At 37.9% G+C, this 16,825-nt stretch overlaps 1 long non-coding RNA gene across 5 annotated transcripts in view; it reads left to right on the forward strand.

Moving 5' to 3' along the window:
* LOC139082066 (uncharacterized) overlaps nt 1-16,825 on the forward strand; it is a 217,722-nt gene that overhangs the window by 191,606 nt on the left and 9,291 nt on the right. For 4 of the 5 annotated variants that reach the window (XR_011537772.1, XR_011537770.1, XR_011537769.1 and 1 more), the window contains one exon: nt 14,006-14,138. The exons of the other annotated variant lie outside the window; for it this stretch is intronic. This is a non-coding gene — a long non-coding RNA (uncharacterized lncRNA). The remainder of the gene's footprint in view (nt 1-14,005; nt 14,139-16,825) is intronic. 5 annotated transcript variants of the gene reach the window in all.

Here is a 16,825-nt window from a genome sequence, read left to right on the forward strand (position 1 = left end):
GAAGCTTTTTAGTTTGATGTAGTCCCGTTTGTTCATTTTTTCTTTTGTTTCCCTTGCCCGGTCAGACATGGGACTTGAAAATATGCTGCTCAGACCAATGTCATAGAGTGTACTGCCTATGTTTTCTTCTAGAAGTCTCATGGTTTCGGGTCTTACATTCAAGTCTTTAATCCATTTTGAGTTGATTTTTGTGCATGGTATAAGGGAATGGTCTACTTTCATTCTTTTGCATGTGGCTGTCCAGTTTTCCCAACACCATTTATTGAAGAGACTCTCCTTTCTCCATTGTATGCTCTTGGCTCCCTTGTCGAATATTAGGTGTCCCTAAACGTGTGGGTTTACTTCTGGGCTCTTAATTTTGTTCCATTGATCTGTGTGTCTGTTTTTGTGCCAGTACCATGCTGTTTTGGTTACTATGGCTTTGTAGTATAAGTTGAAATCAGGGAGTGTGATACCTCCAGTTTTGTTCTTTTTTCTTGGGAATCCTTTAGCTATTCGGGGTCTTTTATTGTTCCATATAAATTTTAGGATTCTTTGTCTATTTCTGTAAAAAATGTTCTTGGAACTTTGATAGGGATTGCGTTGAATCTATAGATTGCTTTAGGAAGTATGGACGTTTTAACAATGTTAATTCTTCCAATCCAAGAGCACAGAATATCTTTCCATTTCTTTGTGTCTTCTTCGATTTCTTTCAACAATGTCTTATAGTTTTCAATGTAAGGTTTTCTTCTTGTACAGTAGGAAACTACTGAAAAGTTTACATAGAGGCTGAGGGGTGATATTTTTAAAAGTTCACTTCAGATGTGTTGTGGATAACTGGAAAGATAAAAGGCTGAAGTAGAGAAAGGGATTAAAAGACTATCATAACATTTCAGGTGAGAGATGAGAGTGACTTGAACAAGGATGGAGCATTGGTAATGGAGAGAGAAGCGTGTACATAGGTGAATTGACTTTTCTGCAAACTCTACCTGGACCACGTCCTTTTTCACAGCTAATTAGGCCAAAGCCTTTAAATTGTATCTTATTTTCTGGGAAATAATTGCTCCCCTTTTGTAAATAGGCACGGCAATGCTTATAGTGTCAAGAACAGTGTTTAGTACAGCCAGGCACTGCCAGGAAGATTTCAACAATGTGAGGTTAATTCTTGTATGGATAATAATGGATTTAAGTGAAGCTCTATCACTTCTACCCCTTGATAAGGCACCATCTATACTGTTAAAAAGCAAAATTCACCTGGGTAAATTTAAAGATCTAATTGGCTTTATTCAATGATTCTTGAGTCAGGGAGCATCCCATCTAGCAAATAGAAAGGAGTTCTGAAAAGCTGTACAAGACAAAAACCTTTTATAAGCAAAGGGGTCAGGGAAAGAAACTTTCTAGCAGAGAATGGATTGTTTCAGGAAAGGTCACTATCCTATGCAGAACAGAAGGTGTCTTGTTGGGCAGATTACCTCACTAGTGCTGACCAGGTAATTCCAGGCTGATGCAGTAAATGTTACATTCATAGGAGAGGATTGAAACTGCAATTAGATTAGGTATAAAGTCTTGGTTTACTGAGGTGAGACTTAGCACAAGTGACTCAATTTGGGGCCTGTTGTTTCTTTTTTTTTTTTTTTTTTTTTTAACAATTCCCTCCTTTTGTTTAGACTCTCAGCTTACCTGAGAGATATGATCAAAATTTAAGATATTATTGCTACTCCCAGCTACCACTCTGTAGTTTTTGCAGCTTTTATTGATCCTGTGTGATATTCAGAGGTTGTGATGCATTTTTTTTTTTCTTTTTTGGCTGAGTCTCTGTCGCATGCACAGGTCATGACTTCAGGCTCACAATTTTCTAGTTATTTTCTTCATTCTTTTCCTGGTGTTTCAGTCTTAGGGAGATCATTTGCTTGGTGGTTAGCAGCTGTGAACATGTATTTAAAGCTTTTGAGAGAAAACAGCACACCAGGGAGCCTACCATGATTATTATAAGCAGGATAATTCCCAATGTCTGGAGTGCACTTCAGAGCCACAGTCCCCAAGACCTAAACCCATCAAAATGAAATAAGTCAAAGACTGAAGGAGTCATTTTATTAATCCAAGTAACTTGTTCAGTGATTTCATGTGGCTGAGTTTCAACTTCCCCAGAAAATGTTAACCCAGGTGCAGCATGCAGTGTGGGCCACAGCACAGACACTTCCTTGTTCAGCTAAAAGATCATCACGGTCTATCCTATCACCAAGAGCAACCTTCGCCAGAGAGTCTGAAGATTTTGGTGGGAAGCTATCGCTTTGCAGCAGATTCTGCAATATTTTTGAGAGTTAAGGAGAGATTCCTAATCATAGCCTCATTTGTATTTACTCCTAACCAGGGCAGTAGAGACCTATCAAAGGAAGCCAATCCTGAATTATGAATGCCTCCTGGTGGGTCCTTTGTACTTTGACAAAGTAAATTCAGGGAAGTTGACCATTGAGGTGAGTCAGTCTGTTTGTGAACAGTTAGGTAACCTAAGAGGCATTGCCCAGCTATGCACCAGTCATTCAGGCATTTGTATGCCCAAGGAGAATGATAACTACCACAGACAAAGATAAACCCTATTGGGGCAGAAACCACTCCTGCTAAGGTGGCACTGTTAATGGACAGACTAGAGTTTTTGATGACAAATCCAACAGTCTGAAAAGTTATTGCCCTTAGCAATGGCCTGGAAGATACGAGTGACAGCATTATTTTTCCAGGCCAAGCCAGAGTAAAGGAAAGAAAGAGAAGAAGAAAGGGTTTCATGTCAAAGTATGGAGTCTTGATCTAGCATCTCGAGAGGAAGCAGTCTACCTTGATCTTGGCTTCTTCTCTTCCTACTCAAATTGATTTGGAGGTCTCCAGCATTTGTTCAGGACCAGATGGCAGGTGAAGCAGATACACCCTTCACACTGTGAGATGTGTACCTGATTTAGGTCTCTAAAGTTTGGCTGCCATCTGGGTAGTGAGCAGGATCTGGTATAGTCCCTTCCAGGGATATTCAAGGGAATTCTTTGTTCTTAGTGGTTCCAAATCAGAAGGGTAGGAGAAAATTAGAAACGTTAATTTGGAGAGTTATAGCCAGATATTTGCAGAAACTAGAATTTAGCATCCAGTGTAGTTTGTAGGTATATAACAGAACCTCAAAGACAATTACCAAGACTAGAATCTGATATCTACAAAGGTGCAAACCTAATTTTTCTCTCTACAATCACTGCCATTTTTTTTACCAAAGATAATTACTGTAAAACTAATTTGTTTGCATTAAACTTGGTCTAATTATTTACAAAGTGCAACAAGAATAGTGTTGACCATATAAGCTCTTTTTAAGACTACTTTATCAAAACTTTTCATAAGGAATCTCAGATTGAACTCTTAAAAGCCTTTGAGGCCAAGAAGCCAAGCCAAGATTTTGCCTGTAATACCTGTAGTTTGTGTGAATTCTTCTTTTTTTGAGGTCCTCCCAAATATCTTGAGGTTCCTTGGCTTGCCAGGAAGTGACTTTCATTAGTCATGTGGTTAGGTTACTGGTAACCCTGTAAGCAAGGTACCAGGTTGATTTTTTTTTTTTTTTTTAAAGCAGTTCCTTAAAGCTATCTGGTCATATCTGAGCCTATGCACATCTCTCTCAAACTTGACACTTTGATCAAAACCTTAGTAATATAGCCAATGTTTCCAGTTATATCCTGTTACAAGGAGAACAGATTCTTATTGAACTTATGCAAATAGATATGTTGCCATGAAAAGAATACTCACATGTTTCTGAATTCTGGAGTGACCAGACAAGGAGAAAAAGTAAATGTTTCATCTTTGTTTACAAAGGTATACTTTACCAAATTTCTGTAAGTCATAGATAGTTTAAGAGAAAAAGCCTTTTTTTAAAATCTAGAAAACAGAACATTAAGCAGTGTTTCAAACAAAAAGTCATAAAAGTTACAATATCCTTCTCGGTTCTCTCAGCTCCACGTAATTAGTACTTGTTCTGCTTAAATCCAGTTTTTCTGTTAGTTCTGGAAATTCTTACCCAGGTCAGTTTTACGATCTTAAAGTTATCAAAAACCTGTACTTGTCAAAGTCCATTCCATGAATCTCCTTGAAGATAAAGCACTTTTGCAGGAACACTTTTGCAAAAATATCGGAGTAAAAAATAACTCTCTGTAAATAAAGACTTAAAAATGCACATTGTTAAAGATCTATGAGAGTTTATTTGATAAGAAAGTGTAGTTATTTCTGTGCTATAAAACATTTTAAAATAATAACTGGAATTATGACTGATAAAATTATACCAGGACATATCAGATTTCCAGGAGTTACACACAATTTCTGGAACACTTGTAACATATACCTATACAAATACAACATAAAGAAGGCTTAATATTACTTCTTATTGGACAATGATTCTCATGTAATCTAACATATGAAATAAGCTTACTTAGTTTACATCTTTCTTTTTATAATGAGAGAGAACAAATATTTTGAGATGTTCCAGAGGCCCTCTGGAAAATCTAAAGTAACTTCTAGGTCAAAAAGGCTTCATTTAGAATTTGACATTTTGGGGAAGTTTGCCAAAAAGTATCCAAAGATTTTAAAAACACTTGGTCCAGTAGGATCATGGGTTACCATGAAACAGTACTTAGTTATCCATTTAACCAGAGGGACAATTAAAGACTTTGCAGGTAAATACAGAAAGTTAAATTGTTGTAAAAAGCAAACAAACAAACAAACAAACAAAACACCCTTAGCTCTTTTAATAGAGAAAACTTAATTTTCTTAAGTAATAGAAGACTTGATAAAGACAACATGAAACACAGGAAGTTATTTTGACAAAACATGGAATCTTTGTTTTTTAGGCAGATTACTGAAAAGAAAGAAAAGAAAATCTTTGTTTACAATTTTTTGTTAAGAGCAGACCCACAATCTAAGAAAACTTTGTATTTTTAACTAAAGAAAGAAAATTAAGGCTTAGTCTCACATAAGTACACTATTGATATTAAAACTGATTTTAAAAACCCTTATAACAAATTTATTTAATCTCATCCAACTTGACCACACATAAAATTCCTTTCCCAAGCTTCTTTTTCCACAAACCTTCTATAATTATTTTTTTTAAATTTGGATTTTGTCAATGTTTTTCCTCTTTTCCATTCTGAAATAACCTGTCTCACTTTAGGAAAGAATTATTTTCTTTTCCCTCAACAAAATTACATCTCCATTCCGTATGCCTTCTTTTACCAAAAACACACATCCTACTTTTCTTGCATATGGAGATGTTTCTGCTATTAGTTCTAGTAGCTTTAATTACTTATATGAGAATTTTTAACCCCTAAAAACCTTAATTTCTAGTGAAAATAAAGAAGGAAACAATTGTGAGCTGTCTTTTACATTAGCATTCTGTGGCTTGGAAAATTTTTAAATGCTCCTTAAAATTTCTGGAAACATATGCTTTCTTACAGCAAACTTTTCAATGAGGCACAAAACATATTCACTCACAGAACCAAACATATTTAGTTCCTCTGTAAAAGGAAGCCATATGTAGACAAACATATTCAGTAATTAATATTTCACTATTTTATCTTATTGGAATTAATCTAGATATTTAATGACTATCTATAATTTAATTTAACTTAGCAAAACTTTAATGTTTCAAGTTACCAAAAAGATTTGGGGAAATTATTTAAAAAGTTGACCTAAAAGCTTTTATCCCACTTACATCTGTTTAATTCACTTATTCTTAACAATTATGTTTAGAATACTTACAAAAATTTTCCTATACCAAGTTATTTTTCTAGGTGGAAAATTTTATAACAGAGATAACACAAAAACTTATTTGACTAATAAAACCAGGTAGAGTAAAAGTTCTATGCCTGCATTATGTTTAGTGTTGATAACTCTAAAGACATATCATAATTAGCTTTAATAATGAATATTTTCCTGGATCACATGAACCTGAAAAGCATTTGTGACAGTTTTTATATTTCTGAGAGTTTTAGGAATTCTTAATTCATATAAGTGCTAGTTTGTTTTTAAGCCAATTAAACAGAGATCTTTTCAAAATTAATTTTGGCAATACCATCCAGAGGTGGAAAAATACCAGACATTTACAGTATATGTATATATATACACATATATACACACATAACATATATACATATATATACATATATAAACACACATAAACATACATACAAATGTAAACAGAGACCTCATAGCTTTTGTTTTGCAATTTTATCCATGAATCAGGTACACAATAATACAAAACTCATTAGTTATAAAAGAACAGTTGGTATAAATTAAGTTTATCTGCTCAGATGGCTAAATCTTTTTCTACTAATATTTGTGGGGAAAACACTTAAGATTTGTATTTGTCCTTGACAGGTAATCTTATGGAAGCTGTGCATTAGATTTTGGGTAAGGGAGATTATATAGCAGTTAGTATTTTAAAAAGCCTCTCCCCCTTTTTTCTTTATTCCTCGGAATTGGGGATGGTTTAGATAAGAGTTCCTGGGGAAGGCTGGGTAAAACATTTACATCTTAAAGGCACAGGGAAAGGATGCAGGTTCCTTCAAGAAGAACTTTTATTTCCTAAGGCCAGAATTTTTTATTTAACTATTTTGTGGAGGTCATATTGGCTTACAGTATTGTGTAATTTCAGTTGTACATTATTATATATCAGTTTCTATGTAGGCTGTGTCATACTCACCACCAATAGTCTAGTTTTTATCCATCACCATACTTATGTGCCCCTTTACCCCTTTCACCCTCTCTGCCACCCTCTTCCCCTCTGGTAACCACTAATCTGTTCTCCTTATCCATGTGTTCGTTTATCTTCCACATATGAGTGAAATCATACAGTGTTTATCTTTCTCTGTCTTGTCTGGTTTATTTCACCTAACATAATACCCTCAAGGTCCATCCTTGTTGATGCAGAGTTTCTACAATACTCACAAGCCTTTTGGCATAAATAGGTGAGGTTTTGGGATTGGTAGGAAGGATAGGTAGATTTTGATTTGTTTCCAGAGCCACATTTCCGGCTTTGCAAAAATCTATAAGATAAGGACATTTGCTTTTACTCCTCAAGGAACGGGTTGCAACTTAAACTACAACATAGGTTGATCCACTCACCTAATCACATTATCTTCAGTTTGCTTTTCTATATCAGGGAGAAGACTTCCAATTAAGATCGAAATCAAAAGATTTATGTGTTTTGGATTTAGAGCTGTTTGTCTTTGGAACGTTTTAGTAAATCCTTCCACAAAGGATTTAAAAGGTTTTTTCTTTCCCTCTGGGTACATAGGTTTATTTTAGCTTAGGAGAGAAGGCCTAAAAAAAGTTCTTATTCAGGCTTTGAATATCAGCTTCCACTTTGGTCAACTTCTGACCACAGAGCTACTTAAAAATATTTTTAAAAATATCTTGTCAGTTTTCAGCCAGGACAAACAGAAAGTATTTCTGGCAGAATAGAACAACCTCCCTTGGATTAAGAGGCATTCCTAAAGAGGGTGTAAAAATATTTTATTTTACTCTCTTGACTGGATACTACAGACAGAGATTTGGGAGAGCTGACTTTAGTAAGAAATCTTACCCTTCTCTGGCTTCTGTCAGTTTTCCCAGGATCCCATCTGTAGGCTCTGGTATCCACCAGAATTTTGGCAAGGTTTTTTATTAATTTTAATTTTAGTTTCCCATTGGTTGTTTAAGGGAATAACGTAGCAGTCTATTAGAAAATTCCTATGAGTCTCATCAACCCTGGGAGAGGCCCACATGGGGGCTCTCCTTAGAGGATAGATGTGGAGATGTCTATAAGGCCACTAACTTGGTGGACTTTTGTTTACGGTCATGGAATCTCTTCAGAGTTGAAAAACGATTCTGACAGAAGATTACTGGAATGAGTACTCAAGTAAAGGAGGATAGAAAGGAACAGTAGGAGTTACATCAGTCTTACAGTCTTTTGTTTTAGGTACCTCTTATATCTTTAATTTTTCATTAGCCTTTTGCAGTGAATCTTTCAATGAAGATATTTTGGAATTTTGAAGTCTTTTGGAGGCTTCTGCATACCAATTAAAATAGGTATCCCATTCTGTTTGTTTGATATGGGAGCTCTCACTTTCAAGTGCATTTCTTAAGTGATCTTATCTAATTGGAACATTCCTCATAATGGCCATTGTAATTTCCCTGAGGGCTGGCAGAAGTTTGGTAGCTTCAGCTACCCTAGCTGTAACTGGAGTTCAACCTACATTTCTGTCCAGCCATATCTATGCAAATGGATTGTAATCCACATTTCTACCTTGCCATATTTTGGAGCCCCCAACCTGACAGTTACCAAGCCAAGCTCTCAGGACACAAAACAAGTTTAGTAAGATTTTGCCATTTTTGTAGATATTTATAGCTTCTGGGACCATAGTTCTTAGACATAAGATAAGCAGTTGTGCTGGAATGTGGTGCACTTGACTCCTTGAGCTTAAGAATCCCATTCTTTTTTAGCTAAGCCTTTGGGTCTCTTGGAGCCAAACTAACACCTAAGGGGGACGTGCAGCTAAGTTGGAGACTATATGGTGTTCTACAATGTACCTCGTTGCACACAAATTTTCTTGAGGTTAGTGGGTGACTTAGTGTCATTCTAACTTGTTCTGTGACCAACTTATCCTAAACATGGGAGTCTTAGCATTAGTTGCCAAGAACTCGTAACAGCTTTTATGTGCTCAACCCATGCCCACCAATTCATGGCTTTTGGCTTCCAAGATTCTTGTTAGCAATAACCTGTACCTAATGTGCACATTAACATACCAGCACTAACAATGAGATATTACTGCAGTATGGCCCATAGAAGGCCTTGTGTGCTTCACCAGCAATTCCCAATGTGGAATTACGGATTTGGGAAGAGACTGAACCAGCAGACCCCAAAAAATGGGGACTCTGGACTGATTCCAAACAAATGAGGAACTGCAGCTGCCACCAGGAGTTCTCAATATGGAATCTGGGGACAGAACCAAGGGCTGGGGTTTCCAATCAAATGGGGCATTGTGGACGGAACTGCCAGTAGTTCCAAACGTGGAACTGACTGGAAAGCCAATTAGATCCGGTGCTCAATGCAAAAAGAGTGGAGCTCAGAACTAAGAGAAATTTACCCATGGTCTTCGGAAACAGCAGGAAAGACAGAGAAGGCAAAAGGTTTGTGAGTACCATGCCTGTGTTTCTTTTTGTCCCCAAAGCCATCAGAAGTTTTCCTTCAGATCTCCATGCTGCCAGAAAAATCTGTTAAAGCACAAAATTCAGCTGAGTAAAGTTAAAGATCTAATTGGCTTTATTCAACAATTCATGAATCGGGCAGCATACCATCTAGCAAATAGAAAGGAGCTCTGAAGAGCTGTATAAAATAAAAGCCTTTTATAGGCAGAAAGCAGCAAGGAAAAGAAGTTTCTAGCAGAGTGGATTGTTTCAGGCAAGGTCACTTTCCTACAGGGGACAAAACCTGTTGGGCAGATTACCTCATCAGTGCTAACCAGGTAATTCCAGATTGACTGGTTAATGTTCCATTCTCGGGAGAGGCTGAAACTGCAGTTAGGTTAGGTGTTAAGTCCTGATTTGCTGATGTGGGGCTTAGCATAAGTGACTCCATTTTAGGCCTGTTGATCTTTTTATTTTTAAAGATTTTATTTTTTCCTTTTTCTCCTCAAAGCCTCCCGGTACATAGTTGTATATTCTTCGTTGTGGGTCCTTCTAGTTGTGGCATGTGGGATGCTGCCTCAGCGTGGTTTGATGAGCAGTGCCATGTCCGCGCCCAGGATTCGAACCAACGAAACACTGGGCCACCTGCAGAGGAGCGCACGAACTTAACCACTCGGCCACAGGGCCAGCCCCAGTTGATCTTTTTTTAACAATACATTTTATATTGAAAATAATTGGTTGCATGTAAAGAATAAAATTATAACTATAATTTAATAAGATTAAATGAAACAAATAGATGTTTCATAAATAACAAACCACCAGAGTTATAAACAATGTGAATTTTATTTAGACCACAAATCCTTCTTTACCTAGAGAACTGACAGTGGCTAATCCATATCTTAATCATTTGTACCCTGTCTCTTTATCTTAGTCCACTCTTCCATACCGGGCTGTCTCAGTTGTCTGGTGAAATCTCCTGCAATTTACCACCTTTCTTCTGTGCTAATTCCTCTGTTCTCTGCTTTTCCCTTATATTTCCTCCTTTTTCCTGCTGACTTAGTAAGCATTCTCTTTTGCTCTGCCATTTGCTTTGACCTGTACCTTCTTTTCCTCTGCTGTACACTGCACAGATTTCTTGCCCTCTCCTGTTCTTTGCTCTTTCTTCTTTTCTACCCTCACTCATGATTTCTCTCAGTAAACTCTGCTACTTTTAACAGGAGAGAGGGAAGTTAAATTCCAAGCTTACACAGTTATGAATGAAGCCTGCGTCTTGAATGAAGTTGAGAGGAGCAGCTGGTTGGGTGAACCAGAGAGCACTAGCCCTTCTTCTGGGAAACAAAAACATGTGATGTAGCAAGAGATTTCTCAAGGTGCTATCAGCCAAATTTTTTTTTCTAGAAGTTAGCCGCGATGCCTGAGTTCTACCATTAAAGCTACTCCTTTGGATGAAGGCATTTATTACCAGATAGAGGTTAAATATTAGCACATTTTTGATAAGCTATTATCATCACACATCCAGTAAGTTGTGAGGTAACCACACAGTCACAAGAGATCAGAGTTTTAGAATTGCAGGGGATATTAGAAAAATTCAAATAGCATGTTAATTTGCAAGAGTAATTAGGTATCACCTACCAAGGAGGAAGACTTACGGCCATAAAATTAAGGACAGATTCATTTCTATGGGATAGAGAGGAAAGGGCAACTTGAAAGGAGTGGAGAGTGACTCGGCCATCCATGAGGCCCCTGGGAAGACGAAGGCCATCACAGTGAAGCACCACAAAGAACACAAGTGGTGCCCACTTTGTATCTGGTGCTAAAAGATAAACCAAGTCATATTAAAAATGTTAAGAGTTTAAGCAAAAATCGATTCAAATTGGGCAGCATCCACTCTAGCAGATAAAAGGGAGCACTGAGGAGCTGTAAAAAATGAAAAACTTATAGGCAGAAGACAGCAGGAGCAAGGAGGTTACAATAGGCAAAAAGTAGGTTAGTTATTGCAAGGTAACTTTTCTTTAGGGGATTGTAGGAGTCTATCAGGCAGATGACCTAACTAGTAGTGATGAGGCAATTCCTGATTGACTGCTTTAAGATTCCACTTCTGGGAGAGCGAAAACTATACTTAAGTTAAGCGTTGGTTTAGTGACTTGGGCTTAGCATAAGCAACTCCATTTCGGGCCTGTCGACTTGTTTTTTAACACTGGGCATATTGGGGTGCAGGACAAGTTGTGTACAACTTGGAAATCTGAGACCATGTTCACTCACTTGTGAATTTTAGCTGCCCAAATCCCAAAAGTCACAGAAAAAGTATGAAGGCTTGAAGTCATTTATGTATTCATTCATGCAACAAATAATTATTAGGCTTTACTTTGCATTAGGCATTGTTTTTGACAATAAGAATGCAATCATGAACAAACAAAGTTTCTGTCCTTAAAGAATTTGCATTCTAGTGTAGGAGGCAGATACTAAGCCCCCAAACAAATAAATGTACCACTACTGCTATTACTACTATTATTAGTTATGATTACCACACTACTAATGGTGATAATTAACACATATAATGCTTACAATTGGCCAAGCATGGCTCTTATTCTCTTCCATATGTTAATTCCCTTAATTCTCACAACCCTCTTTTAAGGTAGGAACTATCATAATTCCCATCTTACAGATGAGGCAAAAATAGGTTAAGTACCTATTTGTTCAAGATCACATGGCCCTAAGTGGAAGAGTTATATAATGTCAATGATGAACATTTTGAAGAAAATTAAGGTCAATTCATCCCATCTACAGATCTGGCTGATGAAAGTAATATAATTTAGACAGTAACAACATAGTCTTTGGAATCTGATTTCTTGGATCAATGCGCTATATCTGAGCTCTGTGACTTTAGGCAAATTACATCATTTATTTTGGGCCTCATATTTCTCATCTGTTAAATGGGGATAATAAAACCTAGTTAGAAGGGTTTCCGTAAGCTTAAAATAAGGTTAAATTATGTCATGACTGTAAAGGACTTAACACAGGCCTGGTGTACAATACATACATGGAAATTAAACAACAGGGTTTGAAGCTCAGCAACAGCACAAACTAAGTGAGGAGAAAACAAATTGCTTGTGGCTACGTGTTTCTGGGACAGGAAATAATTGCGTTTCTGTAAGGATTTAGTAACTCTAAGGACTAAGAAGGAATGTAGGAGATTCAGATCTTTCCAAGGGAAATGGACTCTTTCAAGAAATGATGGTTCTTGGCAGATGTGTGAGGGTAGAGGCTCCCTGAGGAGCTCAGACTGCCTAGCAGGAGGGAGCAGCATGCAGTGGGAGGGCTGGGAACATACATTCCACAGAGGGAGCTCTGAAGCTGGAAGGATCACACAGCCTGCCTTGGTCAGTCATAGAACACAGGGCTGCAAGAAAAAGGGCTGGGCCAGCCTGGAGCCTTATTATTGAAAGACATCTCACCTGGCAATGCATAGGTGGCTCTTTATACAGATCTAAGAGGAGAGAACTTGGCCTGAAGCAACAACGTCTATTTTCATTAGTTTTATTCAACCTCGTAATCCTCTGTTTTGCTTTTCCTGGACTGACTCTGTTCAGCAGGAACCTAGATGGTATTTCCCATTATTGCAATATGAAAAAAAAAATTAATTGTCGCTAATGTGTTCCTCAATTTCTTTCTCCTTCCTGTAATCATGTTCCTTGCTTATCAAACACTTCTGCTTCATTATTAACAATCCAACATGTGGCCAAGTTCTTTCAAAGGATATCTCTGAGAGACAAGTTATTTTTAGCTGGTTGGTTGGTTGGTATACTGAAAAAACACAGATCTTGTGATACCAGTGATTTTCTCAGTCCATCAAAAAGACTTTAGGACCTATGACCTCTGCCCAAGGTCAAAATAAAAAATGTTTATTGCGGGTGTTAGAATGTTCATTGTCATTGCAGTCAATGCTCATGGTTTGGAAGTGAAGATGAAAGGATTTTTATACTTGATTTTGTCAATACTATCATCTAACATTTTTGGAAATCCATTTAGCTTCTTTATGAGATCCTTGTTTCAATGGTAAATGAGGATATTAAGGGTCCTTAAAATTAGTGGATTAGACTGTAGTGTGATTTTCAATAGAATTTGTAACTTGCACTGAGACATTCAATCAAGTGAGAATAATTTAATGCAATAACTTTATGGAGACAGGAGGCAGGGAGAGTACAAAGTAAACTTTGCTATGTTATAAAACATGAAGTTTTAACACATGTAATAGCCTTAATCAAAAGTTTATTTTAAAAAATAAGCATATTCTTTCAAACCACTCTTGATAATATTAGTATACTTGTGAACTATACTAGCTGAAAAGTGCTAAGGGAAGAATTCCCACATATTTACCATAATCAATATTCACATGTTCAATTAATTGCCTAAGTATGTGTGACTCTTCGTTGAATATCTAAAAAATCCTTGCTGGTGGCACACGTTGGTGAGATCAGCCTTGCTCTTCTTGGTCTACCAGATACCTCTGGCCACTTTTGAACCTTTCTAAATGAGTCAGAGGTAGGCTCCCAATTGCTCTCTTGGCCTCTATTTTTATTGTTATTATTAATTTTTGTCATTTTAAAATTTTTTCTAGCTTTGGCCTCCATATGTTCTCTACACTTGATTCAAATGCCTAATCCTTTTTAGTTAAGTTTCCTGGGACAAATAACCTGGAAGGACTGTCACCACTGAAACTTCAAGTTGTGTTCTTTAACCTACATTCTTACCTATAGGCCTAGGTAGGCGTTCAATAAACATGCGTAAGTCTACTACTAGTCATCCCCAATGGGAGTAATTAGCACTGTCTTCTTTGATTTGAAAGATGCTGTCCTTTGAGTATGAAGTTATGTTGATATGTAATTGATGGAGAATCACCGTTTATTAGAGTGTTCTGATCCACGGCCCTTCAGAGCAGTTACAACAAAAGATTCAAAATGGGAACAACACAAAATAAGGTAAAAAAAATTTTCAGGCAAACCAGCCTATAAACCTGAAGAGGGCTTTGAGTGTCATTGGAGTAGTGGTCTTTTTGGAAATATTCACATTGGTAACTCTCTACTGGACTGATAAGCTTGCAGGCAACATCTGAGTAAAAATTGTTGCCTCTTCAGTATAAAAAAGTCAGTTTCACAGTAACTTTTCAAACTTTTTTTGATGAGTTTCTAGCAAAGCAAAAGCCTCATTCTCTATTTTAAAAATTTTTAGTATTAGAAGAAACATATCTTCATAGGACAGGATGATATGGGTGTGGGTATTTGACAAGCTAGTTTTTCTCTTTGAAAGAATTACATAAGAAACACTGAAAAAAATCACTGTGGCTTGGTCGGTTCACCTCAGCCAAAAATTACTGCCGCATTTAGCACAGTCGGCTCTGAATAAATAATTGTTGAATTAATGAAATGAAGTAGTGATCCATGAAGTGTAGAATCTGCAAAGTATTTTGAGCTTTTGGAATATGAAAATAGATACTCATTTGACTTTCTCTTTTTCTCCTAAGTTTATTGGAGCCCATTCTCTGTAACTTAAGTGTTACCTAAGCTGACTCTGCCTCTCTCTCCATCAAGGCCAACAGTGTGCTATGAAAGGGATAGTGGCGGCACCACATAGCTCAGGAATGTCTTTAGTTCTTGCCCTGTGTTCTGAATGTTCTTGCTCTGGCCTAAAATACCAGCTTCTCTTCTGTTGTTTGATCTCAGTTATACTTCTTGTCCAGACACTGCTGTCCACCTGGTTTTAAATTTAGGTCTCGGCTTTGACTCCTTTCTTGAACTACCACAAACCATAATCTGCAGAGTTGCCCTGCCCCGTGTTTGTGCCTTATCCAAGCCCTAGGCCTTAGCCCACTGGGTATCCACCTAATGGAAGGGTTGTTTGAACATCAGTCTCTACGTCTCTTTCTTATCCCTCCAATATCTGTGATAGTGGCTGGGCATGCCAGGATTACTTAACTGACGGTGTAACTGCGTGAGATATTTCTTCTGGAAACTTTAGACCTCTGACACACTCAGAGCTTGAAATCACAGGCCTTCAGACTCCTGCTTCTCTAGAGAGTCAGCTAAATATGAAGATGGCGCCTTGCCTTCAGCTGAGATCAAGTGGCCAGCTGTGTCCTGAGGCTCAGTAGTGCCCTCCACAGTGGGTGATCTGAGTATTTCCAGTAGGACTGGAGTCTAAGCATTTTAGCCAGAGCTCTCCAAGACCACAGCCTGGTGCTCAGAAATTTACTGGCAAATAGAGACCCTGCCATCCTTTCTCCATCAAAAAGTGTATCTCTGATATCTTGGTTTCCAGCTGGACTTAGTCTCACTTCCGGCTCTCATGCTCTGCAGGAGAGTGAGAGAAATAGAAGGCAGCTACCCTTCAGCCAGGAGCCCCAGGGCCTCCCAGCAGTATGTGTGGAGGTCCAGGCTGGAAGAGAGAGCCAAGAAGGCCAGATGTGGGCGTCCACCCTTTCCAGTCCTTGTTCATAGAGAGCAATGTTCTGTAGGCTGAAGTCCTGCTCGCAGCAGATCTGTTTCTGTCTCAGGACAGAAGTGATGTAATGAAGTACTCACAAGGCAATATAGAGCAGAAGTCAAGAGCTGGGGTCTTGGAGCCACACTTCTTGGATTCCAAGTCGCATTCTGCATGTGTGACTCTGAGACCTTGAGCAATTTGCTTAAAATCCCTGCAATTCAGATTCTTCTTTGTAAATTGAAACTTCATTATTCAACAATTATTTATTGTGCTACTTCTCTGGGAAGAGTGCTATTTTGGGGCCTAAGGATACAGCTGTAAACAAACTAGATAAGTCCCATGCCACCGTGGAACTTAAGTTCTAGAGGGGAAATAGACAATGCACAAATAAAAATATAACATCAAAGAGATAAGAGCTATGCAGAAAAATGAAAATGAAGCATGGTAAGAGAATAAAGAGTGATGTGGAGTATTTTAGTTGGAGTAATTAAAATAGTGTTCTCTGAGGAGATGACATTTTACCAGAGGTCTGAATAAAGTGAGAAGTGGGCTAGGTACGTAACTGGTGTTCCTATCAGAGAAAACTATGAGTGCAAAGGCCCTGAGGCTGAAGTATGCTGAGATAGTGACATTACCTACTAAATACAATTGTTATGAGGCTAAATGGGTTAATTCATTTAATAACTTTAAATGGAACCTGTACATAAATATTTCTTGATAAACGCTAGTTGTTAGTATTATCAGACTGCTTCATATACTCTGGCCCAGCTAGTCCAGTTCCTCAGCTGACCTGAGGCCACCATGTTGTTTGGGGACGCTGCTACCTGCTGCTTCCTGCTAGTAAGACTAGTAAGTGTGTGTAACATGTTGAGATGCTGGTGCTGTATCTCATCTTCTGCCATTCTTCCTCCTGTATCTTGGGTTCTACTGGCTAGACCTCTATTTAGCTCCCTAAATCAATTCTGCCTTCTGCTTTATACAAGATTTCTGTCACCAGTACTGCCCAGGTCTCCTGCCAGGTCCAAGCCCACTCTCCACCACAGTGCCAGGGATGTAGGACAATTGTGTGTCTTAAAGGGAGATGTCTCTAGACACAGAAGATGGTTCCCAAAACATGTTTCACTGGGGCCTGTGTTTTTGTCAAATGGCTACCTCCCTCTTTGAGCCTAAAAGATGCATAGAAGAA

Source organism: Equus przewalskii, chromosome 2 (assembly GCF_037783145.1).
Source record: "Equus przewalskii isolate Varuska chromosome 2, EquPr2, whole genome shotgun sequence".
Lineage (NCBI taxonomy): Eukaryota > Metazoa > Chordata > Mammalia > Perissodactyla > Equidae > Equus > Equus przewalskii.